This window comes from Mastomys coucha, unplaced genomic scaffold (assembly GCF_008632895.1).
Source record: "Mastomys coucha isolate ucsf_1 unplaced genomic scaffold, UCSF_Mcou_1 pScaffold14, whole genome shotgun sequence".
NCBI lineage: Eukaryota > Metazoa > Chordata > Mammalia > Rodentia > Muridae > Mastomys > Mastomys coucha.
The window spans coordinates 44,569,444-44,582,434 of NW_022196896.1; the positions used below are offsets into that span (position 1 = coordinate 44,569,444).

Genomic DNA, 12,991 nt, shown 5'->3' on the forward strand with positions numbered 1-12,991 from the left:
AAAAAAAAAAAAAAAAAAAAAGAAGATGAAAATCTCAAAATAAAGTAAGCTTGAGGCAAAGCTGAATACTTGTGTCAATGGAGATTCCTTGGTCTTTTAAGATTAAAATGTGGTACCTGGAAATACCCCAATTTCACTTCTAATTATTTACTTCCCCATGCGTCCTATAGAAAATAGTCTATTACTTTCTCCAAAGTCCTCATTTATTAAGACAAAAACTGGGCATGTAGGCAGAATTAGGGTAGAAAGGGTAATTGATGGAGAAGAAACTGGCACAGCTCCCCCTAAAGGTGAGCCTACCCCAAGCCAGCACTAGTTCTGTCCCTACTGTAGGGAAGAAAAGCTCCTAGCTTAGGAGGAGCTTAGAAATAGGAACAGAGAGAGTCTGGTTGTTTACCTGCCCTTATAGGTAAAGACAAGATGTTCAAAATCTTGGGAGACAAGGAGAAGTGTATGTGCACCTGGGTATAGAAGGAAGAGTAAACAGGAGAGATTCGGAGGCCTTCATCATGGCTCAGTCACATCAGAAGGGACAAATGAACTATATTAAATTAGACTTTCATTGACTTGGGAACTTATGCCTTTGGGAATAGGAGGAAAGGTTTTCAAGCTATATACATGTTTAAAAATACATAAGAGACTTCCCTGCTGTGTTGTTGAGCTGGGGTACAGAAGCACAGTAACCAAATGACTCAACTGAAAATGGGCAAAATAATTAGACATTTTAAAACAGTGTCAGGGTGTGTAGCGCATACATGCCATGGTGTATGTGTGGGTCAGAGGACAATCTGTAGGAGTTAGTTCTTTTCTTCTACCATATGAGACTCAAACTCAGATCCTCAGACTCAGAATCAGCACTAAGGATCAGAGAAAAGCTCGTGAATACCATGGTGCAACATGGTGCCTGCTCAGGCGCCTACCTTGTCCTTGTCAGATTTGGTCAATTTGGCACAAACCTAGCCACACCTACCTAGAGAGAGGGTCCCTAAACTGAGGAATTGTTTCCATCAGATTGGTCTTTGGCATGTCTGTGAGAACATTTTCTTGATGATGATTGATGATGACCCTGGGGGCAGTAGCAGCCCTAAGCAGGTGGGCCTGAGATGTGGAGGAGAGGAAGCTGAGCAAGCCGGAGGGACCGAGCCAGTAAGCAGCTTTCCTCTGTGGTTTCTGTTTCAGCTATTGCCTTGAGTTCCTAACCTGACTTTCCAAGTTGTTATTGGTAGTCATGGTGTTTATCCCAGCAATAAAAAGGCAAAGTGGAACAGCCATGATCAGCAAAGGAGTGGGAAATCATTGGTGACGTTTGGAGAAAACACAAACCTACCTGCTTGGGAAAATGTAAATTAGTGGAGCTACCATGAAAAACAATGTGGAAGAGTCTCCAAAAACCGAATGTAAGTTAGTGGAGCTACCATGAAAAACAATGTGGAAGAGTCTCCAAAAACCGAAAATAGAACAATCATATGATTGAACAAAATTGCATCAAAGAACATATTTAAAAGAATTAACATCAAGATCTCAAAGTACCGTCTTTCTTCCACATTCATTGCAGTCTCAGTAGGCAAAGCCTGAAGATAGCCTACAGGTCCATCAACAGAGGAGCAAATAGAAAAACTATGGTGGCTAAATAAATAGAATATTATTCAATCTTAAAAATGAAAGAAACCATTGTGGCAGCATGGACTGGTAAACCTTGAAGACATTGTAGTAGGTGAGATAAGCTAGGCTCAAGGGACGAATAGTATACAATTCCATGTATATGTGGTTATAGAACAGCCATGCCGAGACACAAAATAAAATGGTTTCCACAGACTGAAGAGAAGGAAACAAGTGTCTCCTGTTCCTGTGATTAAAGTTCTAGTTGTGCAAGATGTAGATATTCTAGTGACCGGATGTGAGATGTCCTATCTCAACAATCTGCATCAGGCACCTGGTAATGTCTAAGAGGACTGACTCAAGTCAAGTGCTACCACAGTGAAAATACATGTTTAAGGCTGAGGAGATGGCTCAGTGGGGAAGAGCACTGGCTGTACATGCATGAGGACCTGGGTTCAGATAGCCAGCACAGCTGTAAATACCATGAGTGGCCATGTTTGCTTGTAACCTCAGGGCTAGGGTAGGGTGTAGGAGACAGAGACAGGAAGATTACTATAACCTGATGGCTAAACAACCTGAAAATGACAAAAGAACAAATTATAAACTCCAGCATCAGTTAAAGTCCCTGTTCAAAAGGACAAGACAGACTGATATCACTGCTGATGTCCTCCTGGCTTCCACATGCCTGTGTACACTCTCACAACACACACACATATAACACATACACACACACCCTCACAACACACATAACCCACAGAACACACACACATAACACATATACACACACCCTCACAACACACATAACCCACAGAATACACACACATATAACACATATACACATACCCTCACAACACACATAACCCACAAAACACACACATATAAAACACACAACACACTCATATAACACATACAACATACCCACACACACTTACAATACATATATAACACAATACATGCACACACACACACACACACACACACAAACTTAGAAGCCTGTGTGGTCAAGTATGCCTATACTCCATGTATAGGCTAAAGCAGGAGGAAGATTAAGTCTTCTAAGGCCAGCATGGGCTACAATAACAATTTCAGCTCCACCCTGAGGCACATAGTACAACCTTGTCTCAAAAAAATAAATGAATATAAATTTCAAGCACAGTGAAGTCAGATATTGTGGAGGCTTTAAAACTGAGATGAATATAATCAAGGCTAGATTCTTATGCAGTAGTTGTTCTTGTCATCATCTATTCTTTGAGCCTAAGTGAGCCTAAATTCATTAAGGAAGAATGTAAACATTCCTCTTACAACATTTGCATCTGAGAGGAAATTGTCCTATGGTGGGAAAGATCAGGGTTATGGTTCTCTCACTTTCTGCTCCTGTATATGAACTCTGAGTTTTGGCTGTCTCGTAAGTTGTTATGATGAGAACTTAGAGATAATGAGCCACAAGTACCTTGCTGAAGCTTTGTGTCAAAGCACTAAGTGGAAGCTACCAATAGAACAGCAACTGTATAATATAAACAAAATGTCTGAGGGGCCAGCAAGATGGCTCAGCAGGTAAAGCCATCAGCAACTAAGCCCCAAGGATTCAAGTTTAATCCCAGGGACCCACTTCGTAGGAGCAGAGAAACAATTCCCACAAGCTGACCTCTGACCTCTACCTGCACATTTTTGCATTGCATACTTGTACACATTCATCCAGGATAAGTAAAAATACAATTAAAAAATAAATGAATAGAATACTTGAAACAAAGTTAAACGAGATGGCTTCTAGCTCTGGCTCGTTTGCTTGTTTTCTCTCACAATAACCGTGTGACCTGAGTGACCCTGGCAATGAACCTTTTTGACTGTCAGTACCATGTAATAATGTAATATTTTATGGAATAATATCAGATCTGACAACCTCACAGAATTACCAAAGGGTCACATGAGGTGGCAGATACAGAAATGTGTTTATTAATGCTAAGAGCTTTGCATGAAAGGAAATATTGCCAAAGAAGATGAAAATATATGGAAAGGCACATGCAGAGAAAAGCTATTCAGTAGATCTCAATAAGTAAGAGACTAAATGAATGAATGAATGAATGCCTCAAAAGTCTCCCTTCATGTGAAGTACTAAGCTCTTGATTGCTGGCTTTACTAGAGAAAACATGACAAAGGCATCCCAAAACAGAGCTGGCAAGTATTTCATATGATATATGATAAACTAATAATTCTTAGCTTGAATAACCATGACACTGAAGCCCCCTCATACACATAAGATATACACACATACACTCACACAATGACAGCAAAGTTTTTAAAAATGTAATGACTTATGTCAGACTATGGCATGTAACTCAGTGGTAGAGCCCTTGCTTTATATGAGTGAATCTGTGGTTCAGTTTCCAGTAACACACACCCACAATTGCATGCACACAGACAATACACACATATATGCACATACACACATAAATACATGTGTGTACAAACACACACATGCATCCACTCATGTATACATATATGCATGCATACACATACACTAAGTTATATCACATATTGTTTAGATAATAATTTTTTTAAAAACCCCTGTGCTTTTATTTTTAAAGTTACCCTGCAGACAGTAAATGCTTGAGAAAATACACTTTGTAATATAGGATACAGAATAGCTTTTTTTCCTATGATATGAGGTAGAAGCTTTTAATCTCATGTAGTGGCTTACGTCAGAACTTCACTAGTGACTCTTGCCCATAAGAATTGTTTCTTCATACATATTCTTTGTGATTTAGCAGAGAATTGTGACCAAATGTAGTCATCAAGAGAAAAGCTATAATCTTTTCTTAGCCTAGGAAGGTAGCCCTTTGCTGTTTAAGAACAGCCTGCCCAGATAAAAAGAAGCCTCAGCTCCTGCAGGCTTGTCAGCCTCCTCTACCCCAGCCGTATAGCCTGCTGAATCACTGGCCCCTGTGGGTACTTGCTTGCTCAATGGAGAGTGTCTTGGGAGAATTAGTTTGTGGTGCGTCTTAAGAAAATTGCTCCTTTGGCAGCATCTGGTTATGACCTGGCATCTCAGCTGTGCTGCTGTGACTATAATTGATTAGCATTCTGAGCAGAAAGGACAATGGCCATGTTTGTCAGAAGAGCCCCACTCCTGCCCAGTATGTCCTAGTCTGGTTTTAAACAGCTTAGCACTGAATATTCATCTCCCTTCCCCACCAAGCCCAATGTGGTACTCTGTGCAGTAGAATCCCTGGAGAATCTTTTTAAAGTTAATATGCCTGGCTTTTGTTTTTCTGGGCAAAAAAGAAAAATCAGAAGAAAGTCCTTATATTTTCACATGTCTGTTGAGGAGGTTTCTGTGCTCTAACATCTATCTTCAAGTGCCTAGCAGTAGTAAATTGCGGCGAGCGGCCCTGGTAGTTACGGTGATAAGGAGTTCACATGGAAGAGCTTTTCCAGCAGGTTTCCTAGGACGGGAGTGTGTGAATGTGGAAGCGCGGTCTACATCTTTTCCCTAGTTTCCTTCATGAGACTAAGGCAGCACAACCATGGAGAAAAGTCTCGGCTCTGTACTGCTCCTGCCTAGACAACAGCAGGAGAAAGGCCATGGACTCAAAATGACTTCAGCTCCTGGCTGCGACACATGCCAGGGAGCCTTTGGTTTAAAAAATAAGATAAACTTGACCCAAGTTTTGGATCTTCCAAAATTAGAAAGATAAAAGCAGTGAGTGGTGCCCCCACTGAGGTGATCTTAGGGATGTGGTATTCAGGTAAGTGTCTGTTACAGAGCATACTCAGAGCATGTTAGTTGTTGTCCACAGAGCCTCTGGCAGGGCTATGCTGACCAACAAGGAAGAATGTCAACTGTAAGTGACAGGCAGCTGACCAGAGAGTAGAGATGCTCTGCCCTTCCTTATTGGGGTAGCAATGGAGAAGGAGAATGGTGTAGACTTGTCGCTGCTCCATGGAACATGATGTCTACCTACAAGTATCTTCCCATTAAGTACCTGGGGAACTGATGCCTTCTGTTGTGGGTTATTTGCAGCATGGCCAGGATTAGGCAGATTGTATTAGGCAGAGAGATCCACAAGGTCATAAATAATACCCGCGACCCTTCAGCCTTGTTTGCAATCCAAGGCCCCTCTTCCTACAGATCACACCAGTTTCCTCCTGCTGTGAGGGACTCACCATTGAGGGCCACTCAAACACAAGTCATAGCCAATAGAAAATCTCTATTAGCTGGTCAGTGACTACACTGGGTGCTCACCCATTTAGCACAGGCTGGCCTCCAACTTGCTATGTAGCTAAGGGTTACCTTGAGCTTCTTATCCTGTTGCCCCTAACTCATGAGTGCTGGGATTGTGGGTACAAGGCCAACATGTCCACTTTGTGCAGCACTGGGGACTGAGCCAAGGATTTCGTGTGTGTGTGTGTGTGTGTGTGTGTGTGTGTGTGTGTGTGTGTATGAGCTAAACCACAGCCAGAAATTTCTGTTCTCTGATTGAAGGCAGTGTTTCTTTTTTTATTTAAATCAGTTTATTTAAGAATTTCCAACAATGACAACTCTTATAAAAAAGCATCCGAGCACAGGACACAGGACTGCAGCAAACAGCATTCTTATGGATAGCTAACAGACATGAGAACTTCCACCCTTCTTCCAGACACCTGAGCTCACTGGTGAACTATGCTTCCAAGTTCTCCGGCAAAGCACACCACAAGCTCAGTCCATGCTTGCAGCCCATCAGCTTCAGTTCACGTTCCCACACTCCAGATAAGTACCGGGAGAACACACACCATCCGGCATTCACAGCAGTTGACACAGGGGGAGGGAAGTACAAGTATTTCACTTAACACATTCAACTAAAGTGGGTTTCCTAAGAACAAAACTCAAAGTCTTCCAACATGGATGTCCTTTGATGGAAAAACATTCGTACATTATTTGCTATCATTGCTCTCTGCACACTCTCTCACCAAAGCCACAGGACTGAGTGACACATCTCTCCAAGTTAAAAAGTACCCATTTTCCACCACCAAGTCTCTGCATGCGCTCTCTCCTTTTCTCGCTCATACTAGCCTTTCATGCCTCAGCACCACCATCAATCCCACACAAGGTTCCATATCACAGCCTTGCATTCATAGCGTTGATATGACTCCATGAAATAAAGAGTAGCGGTTAAAAAACGGAACACCCACCATCAAAGACGCAGCCTGTGCAGCGTGATGACGAATTCTTGGATGAAAAGGCATGTAGACAGAAGTATTCCTATGGCAGAATATTTACAGCACTACTTTCAATGAAGTGCTTCTTCCATAAACATTTGAAATGAGATGAACTGCAGAGAAATTCATAGAGTGGGATTCAAATTAAAATAAGGAGAAAAGAATGTAGTTCTAACCAAGGGTTTCTACTCTGAACATGCAAAGAGTTCATTAACAATTCCAATGATAGAATGGCAGTGTTTCTTACTATGGTGAGACATCACACACACACACACACACACATACACACATCCACATACCACACACTCTCACACACACACACACACACCACACACTACAAACACACACACACACACACATACACATACCACACACTCACACACACACGTACACGCACATGCACACACAGAGCACAACTGTTTTGTTTTGTTTTTTTCCATTTCCAGAAGAGACACCAAGAGGCACATGTGGACTTGCCTGCTGCTGCCCACTCAGATCTACAACTTCAAAGCTAGTTAACTGTGATTTGCTCTTTTTGCACTGGGGGTCTCTTCCTCTTCACTTATTTTTGAATTTGAATGGGATATAACTTCAATTTTCAAAAAACTTAGCACTCCTGTATCCCTAAAAACCATCTTCAATAAAGTAGCTTTGCTCCAGGGACATCAGTGGACTTGCTAGAGGGGTTCTAGAGTTTTCAATGCTATCTCAAAGTCCTAGACTGGATGTTATCAGCAGAGCAGAGCCTTTTGAGGAAGTCTGAGGGGGGTTGAGTGGAATGCTCAGTCCCTGGCAACCTGGCTGCCTGGGAATCGGATTTCTGCCTTCATCTGTATCTAGTGCCTTCCCCATGTGCAGAAGTCGCATGGCCAGCTCCAAGCAAAGCACACTTGCCCACACTCCCTGAGCAGCTCAAGCATGGGGAACAACAGACTTGGAGACTCGGAGAGGGAGACAGTTGCTCACAGACAGAGCAGGCACAGCAGGCTGAGCAGATGAAATGTTTACACTGTGGGTGAGGCTCTCAGCTCAGCTGCCAGAACCAAACAACATCTGTTGTGGTCCTGTGGGGCCCAAAGGTTCTTATCCCCTCCCTGTCGGAAGCAGGCAGGGGGCAGAGGGACTGACTGTGACACCATCTGTGTGCCAGGGACTCCAGCCAAATGGCCTGGCACTGGAGGGCTTAATTTTTCTCCATCCAGGCTGCATCAAGAGAAACCTCGGAACAGATGAGAAGCTGTCTCTTCATCCTCACCTACCTGATTGGCTCCAATCTCATCTGAAGCACACAACTGCTAATTTGCCATGTTCAGGAACCCATGGAGCTGCTTTCCACCAATACCCTCTGCTCTCCCGTGCCTTCTTCCAACCTTCAATTGCTGCTATTTGGAGCCCAGAGAATATATGACAAGAAGCTGAAGAGCAAGGGCTGCAGTTTTGAAAACAATGTTGGCTGGCCCTGCCATATTCTCAGAAAGGCATGCACAGGAGACCTCCCTCTGGGCCTCTGCAGGCAGGACTTCAACAAGTCTCAGTTGATGGTGTACATTCCTGAGAGAGGGGGAAAGACGCACCACTCCATAATAAACAGGGAAACTGCATCCGCCCTCATTTTATACACAGCCCCCTCCCTTGCCTTTCTAGATGTAGCACTTGGCCAAACACCCTCAGAATCACCTGGGAGCTCAACAGGAGCTTCTCACCACCCCCTCTACCCTCACTTGACTAACAAGACCCCCGGTGATCTGTTTGCACACTGGAGAGTCAGCCTGACCAGCAGCTGTAGATAATGATTAAGGAAATTGCGTAGGTAAAATCACGCTGTAAGATGGAAAAGGATGAAAATGCTGACACTTCTGAGACAGAAAAGCACCGAACCTGTTCATCTTAGCAGTGTTACCTACAGGCCTGTCAGCTCTGTCCAGCCTCCCGTTTAGAGACAGGAGAAGAAAATATATGCAGGGCTCCTGTTCCTAACAGCACCCTGCAAATAAACAAGGGAGTGTTTCCTGTAACTCCCAAGGAGCAAGGAGGGCCCTCCTCAGTCAACTTCTGCTATAGCCAGGAAACAGCCAGTGGAGACCATTGGGAACTTCCCTTGTCACTCAGAGGCCATTAAAGTTTTACAACGTGAGAAGTACTTTTTCCAAAAATAAACTCTAGAGTTATCATTTCAGTAGGCAGGGGAAGTGTACAGCTCTTAGATTATCACCAAATAAGAAAATTTTGTAACAATCCTAAATTTCTTCTGATTCTACCATCTTCTCTCCTTACCAGGAAAAAATAATAATAATAAAGCTGCATTATTTCAGCCATGCAGACTCATAAGGGTGGAATGTGGTGTGCAGTGTGTGTGTGTGTGTGTGTGTGTGTGTGTGTGTTTGTGCATGTTATATGAATGTACTGTATATTTATATAATTCTGCATATATATATGCATATATATAATGAGTAGATATGTATACTGTATGTTGTAGATGTACTGTATATGTATAATGAGTAGACTGCACAGTGTTTGTGTATGTAGTGTGTAGGATGTATGTAGTGGAGGAGGTATAGGGTACCATGTGCGTGTGTCTGTGTGCCCATATGTGTGTGTGTGTGTATCTGTGTGACCATGTGTTCATGTGTGTGTGGCTGTGTGTGTGTGTCTCTGTATGTGTGTCTGTGTGTATTTGTGTGTGTGCCCGTGTGTCTGTGTGTGTTCATGTGTGTGTGGCTGTGTGTGTGTGTGTCTCTGTATGTGTGTCTGTGTGTATTTGTGTGTGTGTTTGTGTGTGTGTCTGTGTGTGTGTCTGTGTGTGTGTGTGTGTTTATATGAATGTGTTCAGTCCTGCTCTTCACTGAGTTTCTCAGCAATGGGGTACTAAGAAAAATGGTCAATGGACTCCAGTAGTTGTGGTTCCTTGTGCCTTGCAAGCAACATGACAGTCTGCAGTCAGGAACCTGCAAGCAACTGCTTCTTCTTGATACTTTCTTCTACACAGTATTTTTTAAAGAAATGCTCCAATTTGTGAAATATTTAAAAAATCATGAAATTTCACCTTTCTGTTTTATAAAGTCCAGATTTCTGGCTTCCTTTGAACTGAAGAGCTGACATCTTCATTTCTATATGGCAACAGCTAGCTAAGGTTATGGCCATCTCCCCCTCTAGATGCCATCTCTAGACTCCGTCATACCCAACTGGGAGAAGATTCACTTAGAAAGGAGCTAGATGACTCTTTATCTCAGGATTTCAGATACAAATAAGGATGATGCACCAAGAGGAAATGAAGCCCATGTGGATAGATCTGTGGTTGCTCTTCAGTGCAGCATCAGCACCAGCCAGCACCTGCCTGCTACAATCCCTGTAGAACTCAGCATCCCTGTCAGCCTGCCTGAGCAGCTCTGTGGCACCAACCAGTCCTCAAAGATGCATGCACTTCCCATCTTTACTGGAACCACACGCTTTGCCCTGCTGCTCCAGGAGATTTCCTCCTGAGAACAAATAGCCATGATATATTTGAGCTTCTCCGCATACCCTCCAGATCCCATGTTCTCCTCTAACTTTCTGAAGTTCCCTTCAGCCTAAATTACCTTCTTCTTCCATTATTTCAAATGCCATCTGAGATAGGTTCATATATAAGTGTGATGCCCCCCAGAGTGCTTCATGATTGACTTCAGTTCTTGCTTTTCTAGATGGTTGTATACACTGTGTCTGACTTTTTTTTCATTACCAACTCTGAAGTAACTAGTCCTAAATTTGACATGTGGGCATGAGTCTCTTTATACACCTGAAAGTGGAATTATGAGTCACAAGACAGCATTTGTGTTTTATTGCCAGTTCTTCTCCAAAATAATATCATTGCTACGGTTTTCCGAGGAGCAATAAACAAGAGGCTTCCATCTCCCATCACCATTTCCCTTGATATTATAAAGGCTTTTAACTTAGGCAAATATAAGGATGAAAAGACATCAAAATGTTGTTTAAATGTTTACTTTTTGATTAGCACATTTAAAATATATAGTATATACAAATATATATTTATATTTATAAAATTGTATATAGCTTAATTGTGTGTGCTCACACATGTACAAGCATATAAGTGAGTGCAGGAGCCCTAGGAGCCGAAAAGCATCAGATGCTTTCCAAGAGCTGGAGTTACAGGTGGTTGTAAGCCACCCAGCATGGCTGGGAAATGGACTCAGATCCTTTGCAAGAGCAATACATGCTCTTAGCCACTGAGTATTTCTCTGATCCCAGGTTGCAAATCATTCCACATGTTCATGGACCCAACTGTGGGATTTCCCAATGTCATGCATTGCCAAATATTCTTTTAAGTTAAGAAAACATTTTCAGCTGTGCGCAATGGTACAAGCCTTTAATGCCCACACTTGGGAGGCAGAAGCAGGTGGGTCTCTGGGTTCAAGGCCAGCCTGGTCTACAGAGTGAGTTCCAGGAAAACTAAATCTACACAGAAAAAACTGTCTCAGAAAAAAGAAAGGAAAGACAAGTAAATAGAAAGAAAGGAAGAAAGAAAGAAAGATAGAAAGAGAGAAGGAAGGAAAGAGAGGAAAGAAGAAAGAGAGAAGACATTTTTCTGTTCATAATTTAGTAGGAATTCTTAACCCTACTTTTCAGTGTTGAATTTCATCAAACATTTTTCTGTGTCAGCTAGTAAGATCCCATAGTTTGTGACATCATCACCTGTTACCTATTGAGAATAATTTAATTAATGGATTTTAAAATAGCCAAAGGCAATGAGTGACACATACCTATAATCCCAGCAATCGGAAGGCTGAATCAAGAGGACCACAAGGTTGACACTTGGAGATCTCATATTTAAAAAAAGAAAAAAATTTATATATACATATATGTGTGTGTGTGTGTGTAACTTAATTATGTTTATGTTCCTTGGATAAATATTCAATATGCATACACCATGCTAAACTAATTTACTATTTCTAAAGTACATTTTTCAATTTCCATTCTCTGATGAGACTAGTCCGACATTTTCCACTTTCTTATTCATGCTCAGTTACCAGCTAGATAAGTTACACACTTTTTCCTCTCTCTAAAACTATTTGGATAATAAAGGGATTATTTATTCCCTGAAGATTTGTCAAGGCTCATGTATATAAGCACAAAGGCTTTGTATTAGTGAATGTTTAGATGTAAGTACTGATTCAGCATCTTTACTTGTTAATGGTAGAGTTAGACTCTCTCTATGCACACACACACATATTCAGAGAGAGAGAGAGAGAGAGAGAGAGATCATGTTAATTTATTGCTTTCTAAAAATCATCCACTACATTATATAAAGATGAACATCATAATATGACATTTATAAATTCCTGCATTATTTGTAATTGATACTTCTTCCCATTTTATATATTTTTCTAATTATCCTATTTCTCCATCTCCTAGCCCCCTCTCTTTCTCCCGCCCTTGTAATGTTTTTATTTATACACATCATCACAAAGGTCAACTCTGAAGAGTAATTTCTTCTGATGAAATGTTGAAATTATGACTGAGATGTGAGATATATGTGGAGTGATTTCTAAATGCGTGGATTTGGGTAAAAGTGTGCTGCAGAAAAAACAAACAACAAAACAACCTGTCTCCTAGTTCTTTAATTCCCACCCTCCATGGGCTTTTCCATAGAATCACCATTTTTACCTGTTCACTTGTTCTGTTAGTAGTTCTGTTAGTAGAGGTGCTGGGGATTGAACCCAGGACCTTCTGCATGCTCAACACCAGGTCTACTTCTAGCTACGTTCCTTCACACCTCCATGGGGCATTTTCTTAACTCAGACCAAAGACATGAGTGTTACAACTTCTAATCCAGTGATGCTTCTTAACTAAATCCTAGAGATTCTGAAACTTGTCTCAGGAAGATTACAAAAATTTCATAGTCCACAAATTATCTTTCTCTGTATCCTGAACCATGTAATTGCTCGATTTTATATATTCAGAGCATGTACTTCCATCAAATTATGAAAAGAAAAGCATAGGTGTTTCTTTACATATGTTCCTCTGCGTGTTTTCTGCCATGCTGACCTTCCCCAAGGTTGGCCTTGGGCCTCTTTCCTAACCTGTGTGCCTGCTTTCTGACCTGGCCCCCTGTGCTGCTGAGCAACCTCAGACAGGTTATGGACTTGCTTCTCTAACCATGCACTTCCTGTTGTGTTAAAGGCGGCTCTATCTTAGTCTTACT

At 41.8% G+C, this 12,991-nt stretch overlaps 1 protein-coding gene and 1 long non-coding RNA gene across 4 annotated transcripts in view; one reads left to right on the plus strand and one right to left on the minus strand.

The window, feature by feature from the left end:
• Positions 1-12,991, plus strand: part of Kcnb2 (potassium voltage-gated channel subfamily B member 2) — a 475,981-nt gene that overhangs the window by 388,085 nt on the left and 74,905 nt on the right. The window lies entirely within an intron of this gene.
• LOC116088193 overlaps positions 1-12,991 on the minus strand; it is a 14,772-nt gene that overhangs the window by 1,411 nt on the left and 370 nt on the right. Inside the window, exons 2-3 of one of the 2 annotated variants that reach the window (XR_004117813.1) lie at positions 11,550-11,609; positions 6,769-6,908 (exon numbers count right to left, since the gene is read on the minus strand). This is a non-coding gene — a long non-coding RNA (uncharacterized LOC116088193). The remainder of the gene's footprint in view (positions 1-6,768; positions 6,909-11,549; positions 11,610-12,991) is intronic. The other variant, XR_004117812.1, reaches the window with a different exon arrangement.